The sequence below is a fragment of the Molothrus aeneus genome, chromosome Z (genome assembly GCF_037042795.1).
Source record: "Molothrus aeneus isolate 106 chromosome Z, BPBGC_Maene_1.0, whole genome shotgun sequence".
In the NCBI taxonomy this organism is placed as follows: Eukaryota; Metazoa; Chordata; class Aves; order Passeriformes; family Icteridae; genus Molothrus; species Molothrus aeneus.
In genome coordinates, this window is record NC_089680.1 from 43,393,027 (window position 1) to 43,409,521 (window position 16,495).

Below are 16,495 nucleotides of genomic sequence, written 5' to 3' on the forward strand. Positions count from 1 at the left end.
AGCTCAGTGGAACTAATTTCACAGGCCAAGTCATCTGAAAGCAATTCAAAATCTATGCTGTCAATTCCAGCAGAAAATGGATCAACCAAATATTAGGAATGGAAACTACAAAATAATTTTTCAGATTAAACCACAGGGGATTTCCTGAACACTTTTTTTTTTTCCCCAGGAGAACAACCTGTTTGACTTACCTGTAGGTCTTGCACCACAAGAACATGAGACAAAACAAAACTACTACTTTTATTGGCCTATTCCCATTCTCAGAGAATTTACTCAGAAGAACCCATTCTTTTCTTCAAAATATAGATTATCAAGTTTGAAAGAAGTATTAAAATATATACAGAATCCATTAGGTTTCCATATATGGCATACTACTTTGTTTTTAAGGGCCTCACCTGTGTCTTTTTTTGTGATAACATCATTATTTTGCAAAGGTTTACTTCAGGAATACTGCTTGCATCTCAGAGCATTTTCATCCTCCCATATCCTATTAATATGATAATAATTCCAAACATACTGAGTATGCAAGTAGAAGCATTTATTTGCTGAAGCATATGATATAAAATGTAGATAAGTGAGCACGTAAACACAGTCTAAAGAAAAACTTTTTCAAATTACTTAATATTCTTTGCATTTGGGAGAACCTAGCAGAAGCAATAACTCTCTGGTTCTCCATTAAATAAAGAAATACTTATTCATAGTCTCAGATATAATTATTCAGCTGCTTTTCATAAACTTAACACCTCTCTGCTGTGTGTTGATTTACCTCCAGTATTTTACAGCAAGTACCTTACATCTTTCTGCTACAAGATTAGGACTTTTTAGTGCTGAGTGAAAAAAGAGAATTGTAAGACAAGCTATTATTCCACGTTTCTTTTGGTGTTAAAAATAGGATTGTTTTGCACCTATGTAATTGGTTGAAGGCAGTAGGAGTCACCAAGTCAATCAAAGAAAAATCACAATGGAGTTTTCTAGCTAATCAGTTGGTCTTTGTTACACAGTTTTTATGCACAACATCACATCTAACAAAAATCAGCAGGCAGCAAGCAGTGCAGGAATAAGGTACAGGACTTTAAAGCTGTACTTCAGCCACCAATGCGGCCCTTGTCTTGTACAAGCCAAAGTTTGGTGCCTAATCATAAACATCATGCTGGTTCCAAAATCAAATACTACTTATTGGGACACAGCTCTAGTACTTTTATGCATAAGATATCACCCATTAAAAGGACACTAGAGAGTTACAATTAGATAAGGCAAGCAATGTACGATACCATGTCCATGCAAAGACATAAGAGGAAAGCCGCTATCCCAATTTGTATCTAATGTCTCACAAAACTACCATCTAACAGAAGAGAGGTCCATGGTTAGCACAGCCATACTACTATTTGTCTTGGATTTGTTAGGACCTCCTAAGAGAGATCAGAAGGGGTATGCAGTGGGATAAAGCTTGGAGTGCTTCAGCATCCCAAGATATAATGTCCACAAGAATCAAACATTTCTACTATCTAAATCTGAGTTCAGATAGGTATTACAGAGAACATATTTGCAAATGTGACAGTACTAATAATCACAGCTTACAGGTTGCTTACTGGAGCCCAGCACAATCTTACTGTGTTCATCTTCAAACCCAAACAGCTCGGCAGTGAAGTCACCCAAGATGACAGATGGGCTCTACATGGTCTTGCTGAAGACACCAATGTCCAGCACCACCTCATCTCACAGTATGGCCATTGGCAACCAGAGGAAAAAGATGGCAAACATGACACCATGGAAACCAGAGGAAAAAAATATTGGTGTGGAGAAGTTTCTCTGCTCACAAGAGGAGGGGACCCCTTCTTTCCCACAAGGTGTGTAAGACATTCCTATTGAAAACTCTCAATTCAGTTCTGCATAGCAGTGAGAGAGAAGCATCACAGACACCACTGCAAGGGTGTGGAATCTGCATCTGCAAACACAGGTATGCCTTAGGCAAGCCTAGGTAGCAAAGACATGTTTAAGTTTGCATATTTTTGGAATACCTACCTACCTACCTGCATACAAAAAGATTTCTGTTCTCTACTGTTAAACAAGCCAATATTAATTTGTTATAAAATCAAAAGCCAATCAAAAACCAGAAGTTTGAATTAATTTTTAAACATTAAGAATATTCTTTACATCCCTACAATCTAGAAAAATAAAGGTTTTTAATAGTATTTTAGCTTGCAGGACATAGACTCAGTTTTTCTATTCATTACCTATTATTTGCACAACAGTGACACAAAGTTGAGAATGGAAGGAAAAAACAAGGATCACTGAGAGAGTGGTAGCAAGTGAAACTATAACCTTTTCAATGCAATGCAATGCAATGCAATGCAATGCAATGCAATGCAATGCAATAAAATAAAATAAAATAAAATAAAATAAAATAAAATAAAATAAAATAAAATAAAATAAAAATAATTGGGAGGATAACAAGATTTAGAGACTTTAATACATAATGTTTATTTAGGTCCAGGAAATCAATGTAAGTGAATCTTAACTACTTTAAATGGTGTTGCAACAGAAAACAATAGCTTTCCTTCAACAAGGAGTTCTAGGCCCAGAAATTATATTTAAAGTGAGACTTTTCATTGTCTTTTCTTTTTGCAGTGAGAAGAAGCCAGTGTTTGGGTGAAATGTAGATGCAAGTTAAAAGTACAGAATGTGGTTGACTTATTATGTTTATCAAACACACTTCAAAAATGTTTCAAGACAAAAAATTCTGTAAATAAATATAATCTCCAAATAATTTCCCATGCCACGTGATTTATTTTTACATAAAATATGTTTGTTGTTGCCAAGTTGCAAGAAAATAAATAAGCTATGAGGGTACTTGTGCCAATGGGTGATTGAATGTACTTCTTGAATCTCTATTTAATTGCAAAAATGGGGCAACAAACACAACTGTGATGTTCATCATGATCAAATATAGTCCTGAAATTCCAGAACACCTTAATTAAGATACTTCAATAGTATAGAAATCTCAAATTCTCTATGCTGCATTAAGCAGCATTAAGGTTATATGTGAGTAGGAGGAACAAAATAAAGTACACAACAAAAGGACTGACAACACCAACCAGTCCAATAATTGGCGCTCTAATGTCTTTCCTGGAAAATTTGTTTGTACAGCATTCCTGTCTCTTTTTATTTGGTTATTGCAAATGTTCTTGAAGTTGCCTTTAATGGCATCTGTGTTTGTTCGAACAATTCATCCTCATCAGCACCATTCTGCAGCTTTAACAGCTCTAAATTACAGCATTTCTCCTTTCTGTGGGACGAGGGCTTACAGGAAATGGCAACTGTGCAGCTGAAAGTGCTTTTCACAACAGGGTCCGAGAATTTGTTCTCATTAAACTCTGGCATTTGGTCACTCACTTGCCTTTTTGACCATAATATTTTGTTTAGTAAGGTAATCAGAGGGAAATTACAGTAATAGTCTATAATAGTTTCTAATTGTCTAACATATACAGAGCTTTCTCTTACTAGGAAAAAAGTGTCTGCCAATTTCTGCATAGAGACTTTACCTTAATTTGGTTTGACTTTTTGGCATACACAGCAAGCACTTGTTGCATCCTCAGTGTTGCTGTTCATTTCATAACATAAAATCTTACTGCCTTGAAGTCTTCTCTCATCTGATGACATGTTTTGTTCAACACTTTTTGCAGCGATGTCCGTGAATCAGGCTGGTGCTTTCCAAAGAAAGCTTCTGTTGGCATCAAGACATGGATTCTCATATATCAAGGATACATACATACCGAAATATATCAAGTAGAGGCTGGAAATGGACAGAACAACTTACCAAGACAGTATTCTGCTCCACGTTCCTCAGACAGCTGTCTCCCACAAGTGTGATTGCTCACAAATACACATTTTCTATTACACCTACCAGAATCTCAAGTGACAATTCAAGGTTTCCTCTCCATTTAGCAGAGATTTATGTCCTATTAATGAATTTGAAAGCATGTAAAAAAAAGTTTAATTTTTCTTCTCTGTGCAGCTGAAGCCTTGTTGACATCTCTTTGTACTTCACCTATGATGCTGAAAGCAATTAGGCTAACACATACCTCTTCCTACAAGTGTCTCCTACACAGACTTTTCCTACAGGTAGGATTGTGGAAGTTTGGAATAATTAACAGTTCTGCACTATATTCAGCCTATACAATCTTGGAAGGAAGTTTTTCCCTGTTGGTGCTACGTGCCATATTTTCAGACATTCTGATCATCTACACTCTGCAAGAATAAGCTCACCTCAGTGAGCCAGTGCATTGCTTCAACAGCAAATTTATTCACTAGTTCAACATAATTTAGCTTCCAGATGGAAGCACAGTCCTCATCTATTCTAAAGCTCTTCATTGCTCTCATTTTACATTAGTTGATAATGATATTTCTCATTCCAGCAAAATCTTGCCAAATTTATATAGTCCTTTTAAATTTTCTTGCATGTTTTTGAAGCATTGTTTATCTTCTTCACTAAACAGGTCGTCAAGCCTTGAAGCAGCCTGCCCAGGAAACTGGTTGAGATATTCCCCTGGAGATACATAAAAAACCTGTAGATATGGTTTTTAGGAACATGGCGTAGTGGTAGTCTTGGCAGCTCTAGGCTGAGGTTAGACTTAGTGATCTGAGTGGTCTTTTCTCACCTAAATGGTCCTATTATTCTGTCAGTCTAAGTTGTCTTAGGAATTAGCCTCCCTTTCCACACAGAAGGGGCAGCTCTTCATCTTTCTTGAGCTTTAGACATGAGAAAGGTAAGCTTTAGGCCTTCAAGTTTTGAACAACTCATGATCGATCTCCTACCACAGCAGTTTCCTCTGCTCCAGAAAACATCAGTGTCTGCCAAAAAAGTGTCCCAAAAACATATCCCAGGCAACACATATTTTAGAGGGCAAGGAAATGCTGAACTTGAGCTCTCATTTACTTACCTACCTACAGGGAGCCTACAAGGAAGATGGAGAAACTTTTTACAAGAGCATGTAGGGACAGGACAAAGGCAAATGGCTTCAAACTGGAAAAGAATAGGTTTAGATAAGACGTTAGGAAACAAATTTTGACTGTGAGGCTGGTGAGGCACTGGAACAGATTGTCCAGGGAGTTTGTGGATGCTGTATCCCTGGAAGTGTTTAAATCCAGGTTGAATGGAACTCTGGGCAATCTTTTCCAGCAAAAGGTGTCCCTTCCCACAGCAAAGTGTTTGGAGCTAGATGATCTTTAAGGTTCCTTTCAACACAGGGCAGCCTATAATTCTATGATTCTATGATTCTTGGCTCTGGTTACATGCTTCTACCAATCCCAAGTTCAAAGACTATGGATAAGCTGACACAATGTAAAATTCCCCTGTATTTTCTGGTATGACTGGTAGCAAAAATAGAGATGGAAGAAGTTATTCAGTATTTTATAACTTATCTCATTTTGGGATAATGTATGAAGCAGTCCTACTAACTAGAAATATGTCGAGGTATTACTGGGTCTAGGGTCTTCAAAGAGACACAAGCAGTTGTGGGCTGCTATAAAGTTGTTTATTGCATGAATACATCAGTCTCAAAGGCAAAGACTTCAAGGTGCTAAAGTCCATGCAAAAGCTTTCTGGCATAAAGTCCTAAGCTGGAGCAGCAGCTACAAGGCTGCTTTCTGGTATGGGATCCCAGGTTCTGTGCAGGAACAGCAGCAGCAGCAACAATTGTTCTCAGCACAGAGTCCAATGTCCTGGGCAACTGCAGCAGTAGGGACCACAGCCTTTCTTCTTCTTTCTTCTTTTCTTCTTCTTGGGGTTGTTGATGTGTTGATGCTGTGATGGTCAAGGATGATGATGAAGCTTGTACCCCGCTACAGGGCTTTTTATTTATAAAACATCCAATCAGCTAAAAACACGGTTCCAAAACATTCTTTCTAAACCAATCTGAACTTGATTCTAATGTGCAAAAGTAGTATTAAAGTAGAGTCAGTTCTTACCTAAAAAACTATGTATATAATATTGTCTTTTTATGTAAATGCACTGTTTTCTTACTTAAAATTTACATGAACAAGTTTATCTATTTACATGAATAGTTCTATCTATTTACGCATGTACTCTTATCTATTTTACTGTTCTAGTGACTAGATTCTGCTATGTTTTAGTTATGACTAGGGCTAAGTTGCCGAACTTTAAAGTAGGACTTAGGGCCTTTTCTAACTAGCATAGTTTCTTAAGGCACTTAAAATATATTTCCACTTACTTAAAACCTAAAGCTTAAACTTAAACTTACTTAAAACTATAACTTACACTTCTATTTACCTGAAACTTAAACCTACATTTCTACTTCATATCTATGTGGCTTAATATATCTTAATTTCTCTAAAGGCTTTAGAGCATTTATCTCCCTCTCTGAGGAACTCAGAGAGGCTGGCATTCCACCCTAAATCTAACCCTGAAATCTCAAAATTGTCCTTGAATAGTCTTTACAGAAGTATGTGACAACTTAGAATTGTATCACAGTGTTGATGAACATTAAATTTTGAGGGTTTTTTCCCATTTTTTTCTGCTGGTTTCAGTTGTTGGAAAGAAACACTACTATGTTGTAGCCTATGAGAACACACTCATTACTTCCTTCCCCTTCTGCAGGTTTTTTTTCCCCAGTTAGGAAACACTGAAAAATTGCCTTAGATCATGACAGTAGTTTTGTCAAAAAGATAGGACACAGCACTTCTGTAGAGAATCTACAGGTTTATTGATGGTATGTGCTGTCTGAATTCCTAGACCACTAGCAGTAAAGCTATCAATGTATCAACCATATGACTGACCAAGATAATCAGAGGGAATAGGCTGCACAGAAAACCCCATTTGCCTTGCATTGCACTCTGACATCAATGCTTTTTAAATAATCTAAATACTATAAATTATAGCAATATCAAGACATGAGCATTCCATATTCTGCTTCAAACTAGCTTTAAAGTCCTGAAAAGAAACTCACCCTTCTTTAATTTTTTGTTTAATTGTAATTTTCTTTAAATACAGAAACATATGAAACAGTCTTGAAAGCATTGGAGCATAAAACCTGAACTTCTGACATGGTCTTCAAAGCCATCCTGTGCAAATCAGACCACTAGAGGCAAAGAAACTCTAGTCCAGCCAACTAAAGGCAATCAAATTCCTTACCCTTATACAAGCTCACTTTAAAAAATGAGCCACTTTAGGTTACTGACAGTTTAGGTTACTGACAGTTGCAGAGGAACTTCCATTAAATTACTTGAATCTTCAAGGAATGGCATACATAGGATTTCAACTTATTTTAAAGTGCTAATGCCATTTGAAAGATACTGTTTACTTGAATGTCTCCTAAATAAAAGCTTCCTATCAAAGAGCCATCAGCAGCAAACACATTATAGAAGGTTAGGTGAAACGCTGCATATTTAAAAACCGGTAGTAGTAATCCCAAAACCTGTGATGCCCTTCAGATGACAGATGGAGCATTTTCTAACTCTAAATCATGGTGTGTGGATGGAGACATGCCACCAAGATCAGTTGCTTAACAGAGTCTTGACAATTCACACATTTACTGCAACATCACTGTTAAGAGAGCATTTTTCCATGTATCTTTTCTCACATTCAGTATCTGGTCAGAGCAGTATCTGTTTCCCAATCTGAACAGTTCCATGGTGTCTAAAAGTTTCTGTTCCTACAGCTGCCAATTTACAGCAAGGCTTGGCCTGCAATAAAACAATAATTACCAAAGTGAAGGTGGTTAGAGATGTCTGGAAGCACTGGGGATGAGAAGAAATGAAGCAGCAGATGCTCTAAGTTCTGCACTTCCAGCATGCATCCCTGAGCCACTTTGTCTGGCCTCCTCCCTGCACAGAAACACCACATTCAGCTCTGCTGCATGGTTGGATTGTGTGCATGAAGGATTTAGCACCACAAACTGCACAAACCCTTCTCATGCAACACAGAATCCTGTTCTTTTTATTCATATGTGGGGGTTTTTTTCTTGCTTTTTTTCTTTTTTTTCTTTTTTTCCTTTTTTTATTTTTTAGGCTATTCTTATTGGTGTAAGGAATAGAAAATCCCATACTAATCATGCACCAGTTTGAAGGCAAAAATAGCACCTAAACATCCCTTTGATAAACTCAGTTGGCTGCCTTCTACTTTATTACTAAAGTTTTGTTGTTCAAAAAACATACTTTTTTTCAAGGTGATGTGTAAAGCAGTACAAGCCAGGTACATAACGCTCCCAGACAAGAAAAATCTACCTGAATAAGCATAACAGCTTACTTTTACTGGGGTGGATGTTTAATTTGGTGTTTGGTGTTTGTTTTTGGTTTTGTTTAAGTTTTTGTTATTATTGTTTTTTGAATGTCAGAATATAGCTCAGAACCACTGGCTTGAAACAGGAGGATAAACCCATGTAATTATATAAATCTAAGTCTTTCTAATTTTAATTGCCTGAAGAGAATTATGTGCTAAAGTGAGGGTTTCTTTTTAGTATGTTTGTGTTTTGGATATTAGCTGATAAAGATTACATATTTCGACAATAAATCCTCATATTAAGATTTCAAAACTTTCATATTAAAATCAGGAAACCATATTTATTCAACACTGTTTATGATCCTAGTGCCTCTGAGTACTGTGGGACTGAGTACTTTTTAGGGTAAAGTGTGACGAGATAGTGGAGTTAAGGAGCAAGTGAAGATTCTAGTAAGACTCCAAGGTTGTGTTTTCCTGCCATTATGACCTGGATTTTCTTACTTTAAATTTTTTTTTCAAAGATGTGCTGTACAGTTTTCATTGAGAGGCAAAATAATTGATTGTGGCAAGCACTATGTAATGAACCTGTCAATAAAACCTTTGCAACTCCAGAGAGGGACTGAATTACTTGGGTCTGGAAGCCACATGGATCTGGCAACATCTGGTAACCCTGAGTCCTTGGGGCCTCACAACTGCAGCCAGAGGACCCCAGGTGTTCCCCCCCCTTCACTTCTCCCAGTTTATTCACCACTAAAAGGCAGCAACCTATGCAACATTACTCAAGAAAAGTAAATTTCACTTGAGAAAATGTGAAGATTGGAAATTGAAGTACTGAAACAACAACCTCCTATTTATTCGGTAATTAGGCACAGTTGCCTCAAATACCCTATTTTTATCCTGCTCTTGTTGTTGTTAACAATATGGCTCAATCTGTCTTTCCCTTGCCAGACATTTAGGGGAGCTGGCCTGATAGCAACCTTGGAAATTTTATTCCAGTTTCCAAATGGAAATTGGTTAAACTGATAAGACCTTTTTTCAGTTTAAGGAGTTGTGAAAACCTTGTGAACCTATATTCAAATTAAAAATACTAACTTGACTCATGAAATTGCATATCCTCCTGCCTTATCGTTATCTTTTTTCTGCCCTCTGCCTCCTATGACTCTCAAGGGTGTAACAAACAGATGTCTTAATCCATGACTACACTTTAATTGGAGAGCCAGCCTGGTCATAGGAAGTGTCTCCCGGTTGTGGCTGGAAAATAAAATCTTCTTGGTGCCAGCTACAGTGCTGTGTTTTGGATTTAGTGTGAGAATAATGTTGATTATTCACTGATACCTTGGTTGTGAGTCAAGGATAGGTCCATGTCTCATTCTCTGCCCACAAGCACATGCACAAGAAGCTGTAAGGGAACAGCCAGGACAGCTGATGTGAACTGGCCAAAGGGATATTCCACACCACAGAACATCATGTCCAGTATATAAACTGAGGGGATTTGCCCAGGTGCTACCAACTGCTGCCTGGGGATGGGTTGGACATCAGGCAGTATGTGGTGAACAGTTCCTTTGTGCAGCACTTGTCTTTCTTGGGTTTTATTCTTCTCACACTCTCCTTCTCATTGCTGTTGTTGTGGCTATTATTATTGTTGTTGTTATTATTATTACTATTAATTTTTGTTTCAAATATTAAATGCTTATTATGTCAACCCATAAGGTTTATCTTTTCTTTCCAATTCCAATAAGCTGGAGTTAAACCAAAACAGAAAGAAATAACTGGAAGCCGGGCAAAGGGTGTCCTGTCTCTGTTTTTTCAGAGAAAGAAGGGATGGGATTATTCCCTCACAGCTCCAGACAGAAAGGACTGGAGAACTGAGAAGGACTTCCCAGCTCCCGGGGAAGAGATAAAGGGATTAACGGTCCTAGCAAAAATTACCTTCATTAAGCTACAGGATTGGCCAAGACAAAAAAATTTCAACTGACTGAAACACAGATGTGTTTTGGTTGAGTAACAGAAGGACACAATCCTTCTAAAATCTCTGATCATACCCCAAAAATCCTGCCGATGGATAAGGAAATCAGCCAGGAAAACCAGTTTTCTATAGCTCTCACTTCTTTTTTTCTAAACTGAAATTAGAGGACAATTGTATGAAGTCCTTATTAATCTTATATGTTGCCTCTTTCAATTTGCATATGTCTCTGAACACCAAAATGTTCTCAAGGTTGATGCAGTTACAGCTGTTGTGTTTAAGCTGGTGCCATATTTTCATAGTTCAGCATTGACTCAGAGTGCTTAATAGAGATAACCAGGAAACAGGAGGAGAGAGATATCTGTCAAAGAGGCTAAAATCTAATCACAGCTTACTTCTATTCTCAGCCCAAGGATGTTCAGATGCAATACATGTAATCCAGATGTCAGATGGAGAGTACTTCATAGGGTTGCTACCAGACTTACTCAGAATTAAAATGCTGGGCTTTTTGCAGTCATGGCTTGCGCTTCATGTGTAAGGGTACAGAACATTTTTTCCAAAAAGTTTCAAGAAGAAAACTAATAAAATAATCTATTATGACTTGCCGGGGAGGGAATGGTATTATGTGTGTTTGTCATGGATGTGGGAATCAAAAATCTTGCTCTTAAACACACATCTTTGCAATCATGAATGTAACAGGAAAACCTTAAAGAAACCCTGCAGAAATTCACTAGACACTCCTGACAGTGCATTCCCATGCAGTGGTCCTCTTCTTCATTGCTCACAAATATTCCCCCAAGGAAATCCTTACCAGCAGTTAGTTTCTGAATTTACTACCTGAGACTACACAGCTGCTGAGCTTCCCTGATCTTCACATTCTTCCACTTTTTTATTCTTTTAGATCCTTCGTGTTACGTATCACAACAGGAAGAAAGAAAGGTAATTTTTGCATTTATAAGTTGCAATGGCTAATGCACCTGAAAGCAGGGAAGTTTCACTCTAATCCCTATGTTGCTGTTGAATCCATTCTTTGATTAAATATCGTGAATGGAAGATGTACACATTCTAATGTTAATAAAATACTGCTTCTCTCACAGTCATTGCCATTTAATAGAGGTTGTTTGATCTGTTTACAAACAAATGATATTATTTTACACCCTTGGGTAGCATTTTAGTCATAGGAGGCAATTTCATTCTAATTTAATAGAGAGGAGTTATTTAAGTTATGCCTAACTTAAATACCCATGAAAGCCACTCTTGAGCTTCAAGTAAATTGCATATTGTGAAGGGATGTAAACATATCTGTTCTTGTAAACTGTTAAAAGTAATGTGTTTAAACTTTATCTACTGTATACAATTTTATCTGCTCTCCAAGGATCCCTTAACAGATGCCCAATTTTAATGACTATTTTTAATATGTGTTTCAGAGGAAGTGGAAAGTGTAGCATTCCTGATAAAACACACAAATCCAGCCACTCCTATGAAAGTAACTGCAACTCTCATTTATCACTAAAGAATCATACGCCAGCTCATAGTGTTTATACCTTTAACTCCAGCTACTGTGCTCCACTATCATATAATTATCTATTGAATTCTACATTTATTCATTAATTTCCTTAACTCTGTAACTGGTGTTTCCTTCTTAATTGCTTGTTTGAAAGCAGTAGTTAGAGAGACACTTTAAGATAATGGCCTGCTTATACTAAGTGCTACATATACTAAAAGAGATGTCTGAACCTAAAGAACTTATAGACCAGATCACAGATCTTTCTAAGGATAGTCAAGACATGCATAGAAGCTGCTATGATGGACAGTGTGATCAGAAAACAGCATAACCTTGTATTTGTGAACACACATTGCTGTCTGTATGTTCCTATTAACGTCAGGTAAGTAGCTTCTTTCAAAACTGAACTATTATATAGCCAGTAGAACATCTAAAAGCACTCTGCAAACTTCCTAATTCCACTGGAAAGTATTCTGATGCATGAAGGCACCAAGGATTAGCCAACACAGTTGGTGAAAGCCAGTCAAACTGGCAGCACTAAAGCTCTCTCTTTCCTTAGCCAAAACCCACTATCTGAAGCTAAGAAACTCTCCTGAGGAATTTACTGCCTTTGTCTACAAGGCAGGTGTTTCAAGCCCAACAAAACAACAGTGGAGTAAGTTGGTCAAGCAAGTATTCAGGCTCCTTCATATTCGCCTTGAATATTCTAGCTCTATACAGAGAAGCTGGTATTTCCAATCAGATCTTAAAATTGACTTACCTGATAAAGGTTTATCCTACTAGCAGGTAGGGATCAAAACATTTACCATCATCAACCCTTTTTAGCTTCTTTTGAAGAATAAAAAGGGCGGATAAATAAGTAGATAAAATATTTTTATATAAGAAGTTCTCTGCTTTGACTTCATTTGTGTCACTATGTAGTCAAGAAAGGCTCTTAACAGAGTGCTTGGAGTCAGCCTCTGTAGACCAGCTGCCATTTCTACATGTGAAAAATATGATTTTCTTTGTCTTTTTGTAGGATCTCCTTCATGCCTCTAATGAATGAATAATGCATCCTTGCCAGATGCAGGCAGCTAGACATCCAGTTACCAGAGATACACATTCAACTTTCCACCAGCATGCAGTGCTGTCATTAGCAATGAAGTGGCTTCAATTTTCTTCCATGCTAACTGTGAAAACTCTTACTTTTAAAAATATCTTAAGGAAGGAACAAAACAGATGTAATTATAAGTGACTGCTTCTCTCTGCGTGTGTACGCAGTGATTTGAATGAAAATATTTTTTACTGCTTCTAGAAGGCCAAAAATCATTATTTTGGTCATGATGAATTTGAATTTTTTATCTTCCTTGAAAAAACACATTAGAGGCCAAAGATAACAAACCTGAACATGATGACATTGTTAAGGGCATGCCTACGCAGCACAAAAAAATCAGTAGAAGTAAACAAGAGACACTGAGTGCAAGTACCATACTTGGACACAGGCTTCTATTTTGAGTTCACATCTATGCTAGGAAGCTGTCAATTAGTATGGCTGTAATGTAGAGCTAATGCAGACAATTGTTTCAATTAATAGCATTCAGGGTATAAGATGGGATGCATAATATGTGAAATCAGTTTTAGAGATCTGATTAATCCAATAGCTTTTTACCTCTCCTGTGTAGTCAAACATAATATACAAATTTATATATATAGTCAATGCATTGTGGAACAATCTTACATTTTACTGAGCAGTTTTTGCAATTCTCTCTTCTCTCTACCCTTAAATGTATCTTGTTTGCTCTTATAGGATACCTTGAACATTTTTTATTCACTAAAAATACCATATACAGACTGATATCACAAAGCAGGTTCACATTATGCTTTTTAACAGCAAAATTCTCTCCTGCCCTTTCAAGGCCTCTCACTAGTAACTAAATAACATCTCAATATTATTAAATAAAAATCACAATGCTATTAAATAAACACACTTTTTATACAAAATTAACTCCCTGAAAGTGAGCGAACTCTTACTAATTATTCAAATGGGAGAGAATATGTTAAAAAAAAGTTATCTTCCCTTTCACTGAGGCTAATGGAATGAATTCTCATTTAAAAATGAAATTTTTATCTTTCTAATATGGCATGCACCTGTCTTCTGTCAGAGGTTTTTCCCCTTCCAACTTCATTTAGATCACTAAATGTTAGATACTCCACACACTATTCATGGAGCATCCCTTGAAAGTAAAACTGATTTTGTACTTGTGAGTCCCCCTCAAAAAAAAACCAGTAGGAGAAGGTGCTCCCTCACTACTCAGGGAGAACAAAAGCTGTTTTCAGTTTTCCTGGTGCTGTAATAGCACATGGAGTCCAAAAAAAAAGCAGTATTTGAACTGCTGCTCTTGTCTCATTTCAAAGCACTTCATCATGGAGGAAAGATGGTCTCAGGAGAGCAAGGGCCACAATCCTGCTTTAGGACTGCAGCCAGCTGAGGTTTGCTCATATGGATAAGCACTTGGAAGTGTGCAATACCACTGACCTTTGTGCATGTTCATAAAATAATAGAAAAATATCATTATTCTATCTCCTTAAACTCCAATTTGTGCTAATTCATTTTTCTGTGATTCACAGTTTTTGCAAAACACAAAAAATTGGAACAAGGTTAAGCATTATTCTCTATTTGAGGTTCTATGCTGATGAAAATCTCTTTCTGAAGAAAATGTAGACTCCGTCAGACTTATGACTTTTGCTATTCACAGCACATCTGAAATTTCTGAGATTTTATGTATTCTGTAAAATCTAAGAATGTTTTCTCAGGTTGCTTTTCTGAGACCCCATAAAGGGATATGATGACTAATGTATTAGCAAGTTGCTATCTTTTTATATTTAGGAAAAAGTAATGTGAGTAGGAGAACTACTTGGTCTTCTACTTTTATCTTGTGTACTGCAAGGAAATTCTACAGGACAGAGAAAGATCAAGAGGGAACTTCTAATTTTTAATTTTAAATTTAAATCACACTATACAGATGAAAAAGAATAACAATAATTAGCTTTAAAAATAAGTTCATATGGACATAATAATGTATGCACAACACAAAACTACCAGAAAATGCCCTACTTATGATGTATAGTTGAAACTGCTTGCATCTATAGTCCTCTGAATAAAATGTGAATTATCAGGAAGAATTTAAAAAGTATTTGTTCATCATGGCTTCAAGAAAGCCATTTAAAGGAAAGTAGCATCAGAGTTTCTTTGCCTGATGCTGAAAGTCTAAAAATGTAGAGGATTAAAGCTATAAAATTTTATTATTAAACACATAAAAATCATTAAAAGTATATTTTCCTGCTAAGTTTCTTAATTTCACACAATAGAGTATTTCTGGTTTCATCATTTTGTGCTCATTCTCTGAGAATGAGAGATATTACTGTTTATTTAAAATTTTTCCTTCTTTTTTCAATGCAGAAAAATGTATCTCCATTGCTATTTGTCTTCCTAAACAGATTTTCTTCTTTTAAAGAAAATATAGATTGAGTTAAATACAGGGGGTATTTTTTGCTCCTGCATGTTTTCTCTATTCTCTTTCACTTGAGAACTGCTCATATTCTCATTTTGTGTGCCATGGGGTGCAGCAGAGAAAGAAGACAATCATCGCCAAAGGACAATGCCCTGACAACTGCAACATTTGACAAAACTCAGTGCTTTTCATAATTTAGTCAGGTGCCTGAGCTGAATACCTTTTAACCAACAACTAAGATAGCTACCTCCTCAGTTAGTAATAACTGAAACTTTGGAAAAGGAAGAAAAAGTTATTAATTCAAACAGTTGACTAACAATTGTGTGGTTTTAGTTTGTGGTTTTCAGTATCCTGGAGTTTTCATAATACAATTTAAAGGGTGTCAAATGGGTCATAATTCACAAAAATGAGTTTGTATATGCCATGTAGCAACCCACAAGAATGTACTTTCTAAAGGGTCTGTGAGTTCCTTTGAAATTATAAAAAAGGTGAAAAGAACTGGCTAGATAAATGCACTGTTTTCATTAATTAATATTAAAATAAATTTACATAGTTATATTTCTGTCACAGGCAAACATGAAAAACCTCCAACAAATTCCTATTGTTTAATAACAATTAAAATGCATCATTGACAGCAAGGATGAAGAATTACCAGGTCATGGAGCCAACAGGTTGTTACATTTTATTGTGGTTAATCAGATGATTGAAGATGATAAATTTTCATTATAAAAGTGAGCCTGTTGTGATGTGCAGTCACACATATGAAGTTAATAAATGTGTGGATTTGTACGGTCATTATTTGCATTGACACTTTTAGCAGGTCTGCCTGAAGCAGGATTTGACAAACTTGTCTTTACAAATTCAGTTGCAATAGTTACATAAGTTCCCTTTTCTAAAAAATTCCCTGTTTTACCCATAACTTCAGTCCATATGTAGCTGCACCAAAAAAAATCTAGAAACATACAATTTGTGAAATAAAAACTGTATTAAACTCTACTACTCATCTCCCTTGAGAAATCATAACACTCTGATTCTAAAACAGTAAATATTGGGTTGTTTGAGAATTAGCAGGCGTCCTTATTTTATCTCCCTTGGACAGAGAAGGGCTGTGGATGTCATTTATCTGGACTTCTGTAGGGCTTTTGACATGCTCTCCCACAACATCCTTCTCTCCATATTGCAGGGAAAAGGATTTGATGGGTGGACCATGGTGGACAGGGAATTGCCTGGATGGTTGCATCCAGAGAGTTGGGTTCAGCAGCTCCGTGTCCAGAGATGAGTGGTGTCCCTCAGGAGTCCAT